We start from the raw sequence: 2,586 nt of genomic DNA, 5'->3' as shown, positions 1-2,586 counted from the left end.
TTTTAGATTTATTGCTTGTCTATCCACCTGTGGGGCAATTATACTTACAGCTGGATTCTTTGTTGATCAGCTTACCCCTCTCGTCTCACCATTGAGACGACTGCCACAGTGGTTCAAAAGCCTTTTTGAATTACAACAGAAATATCCCAACAAATCTTGTTAACTTTTAGCCATATGAGCGCCAAATTTGAGCCATAATTCAATAAATCAATAAGGTCAAAATTACTTGTTATGGTTTTTGCGAGGTAGGAGATTGTTAAGATGGATTTGCGGATTTCTCTCAATACTTGAAAAGGTTTTTTGACCACCGTGGTGAGACGGGTGAGACGAGAGGAGAGAAGACGACCGTGTCCAAGAATCCAGCTTACTTTTGAACACCTTATGCCCACTTTTGGATACTTTTGTCCACTTGGAGTCCAAAAGTCAAGCTGATTCCCAAAATTGCCCACCCTGATTCCAACCCCAGCTTGCGGCGTCCCTGATGAATTGATTCAAAGGCAATCATTTGCAATATTGCTCGCAACCACTTTGCCTATCAAGTCTGATAATGATTAATGGTTTGAATTTTGCCACAACAATCGATTATGAGCAGAGCTGCCATGAGGCTAATCTATTTTTTGTCAAAATGACTTGACAGCAATCAAAATTGTCGTCTGGCAGATTCAACCATCATTTTGATGTGAATGACTAGATTTACATTCGTTTTGGTTTTTATTTGAAGCTCTTGGATAATACTATCGGTGCTGTATATAAAACATATCCCAATGATCATAACATTTATGGAATTGCTCAAATTTAAGTTAGTTCCAGACTAGTTTGCATTTAAATGGAGCATACTTGTAAGCAAGGTTCATGCCATTATTTTCTTGCATCACTGACTAAATTGTTTTTCATTCCGGTACAACATTTTAAGCACCGATAGCCATTTGGCACCAATAGTCAAGCCACGGTGTTACTCACAATACTGATAAAGGTTTTTTGAAAATGCCAAGCCTTCTAATAACTATTTTCGTTGTTATTGAAATAAAAGGAACAACTTTTGTAAAAACTCATCTTGGATTCTAGCTAAGATTAGGATATTTATTCACTTAAAACCTACAAAGAGATAATATTTTAAAAAACGTAATCAATATATGTTGGGAGTAACCTTAGTTGCGTTTCCTACTAAAATTTTATTCAAATCCATGGAGCAAACTATAAGATATCTCGTTTTAAAAGATTGCATTTTCATCGAATTTGACGGCAAATTGCTCCAGTTATATCTTAAAGCAATTGCCAAGAAAAATAATAACCTTTTTATATGCCTAAAATATAAATGGAAATATTTCACGTTTCTGAAGCAGGTAGAAAAACCCGAAAATAGCTTGCAACATAACTTAAAACTTAATTAACGAAAATATTTCGCAATTTTGATAGAATACTTGTCAATCGCGACTTTAATCAAGCTTAATCTTGAACTTTGACAAAATTTTACTAACGTTGAATAAAAACCTCGCTAGTACATAGAAGTTAATTATTGCAAAAAGTGACAATTTTGAGAACGTGTCACGTGTATCGTTCAGATATTTTGGGAACATGATAGGATCGTGTAGCTTTTGACACTTAAATAAAATGAAAGGCAATTTTACATCTTCTGTAAGTTTTAAGCGACATTCTTTGCTACCTCTAGCTTCGAAAGAAATCTTAAAGAAAATGGAGAAAAGTTATTTCTTGTCGTGTCATTGAAAAAGTTAATCATATTCCTTGGAAATAACTGGAAACATAATAAGGCCATTTTTCGATATTTTACGGCGAAAAACGCAACCTTTAAGTTGTAATAACTAAGCATGTTCTAAATAGAAGTTCATGAAATTTTACGTCAATACATAACTAAAAAGTATGCTTAATACTGATTGACTACGTTTTTGACAATGATGCATTTTAATGGGCTTTAAGTTATCTTACACACTTATCTGAGCTACTTTTAAACATGTGTATTTCATAAAAGTTGTTCCTTTTGCTTCTTTGACAAAGAAAAAGATATCGAGATATCTTGGTATTTGAGCAATCACTTAACCAGAAAGTATAACCACCGTGAAGCGTAGTTGCATTTTCTGACCACCAAAACTCCAAACTGGGATCGAAGTCGAGAGTACTGGTTTGAAAGTTCGGGCGGCGGACAGATTGATCACATCAGTAACAATCACTACAATTGACCCTAAACTTGGTCAACTTGAGGACAAGGCTGATGGATAGTTTTTAAGATGTACAGTATAAGATACCTTTTGCACCGATACTGACTTGTCACAAACTTATCTGTTTGTCCCAATGTAATAGCCTTGCCCTTCTCACATTGTTCCTGCTTGCTTTATTTGGCCTGAAAACGCAACTAGAATCCCATGTTTTAGACAAAAGACAAAAGTAACCAACTTAAAAATACTTTTTTCAATGTGAAAAATAAGTGAGATAAAGCACCCACAGTAGCCAGTCAATTTGATCTAGAAACCTAAATGAATTGTGGAATGAATTTGGGGGTTCAAGCAAGGAGCCAATTTCGAGGGCTTTCTCAAGAAGGAACGCCATTGCATTTTTTGACGAATAATGGTT

The sequence above is a fragment of the Tigriopus californicus genome, chromosome 11 (genome assembly GCF_007210705.1).
Source record: "Tigriopus californicus strain San Diego chromosome 11, Tcal_SD_v2.1, whole genome shotgun sequence".
In the NCBI taxonomy this organism is placed as follows: Eukaryota; Metazoa; Arthropoda; class Copepoda; order Harpacticoida; family Harpacticidae; genus Tigriopus; species Tigriopus californicus.
This window is presented reverse-complemented; position numbering follows the sequence as displayed.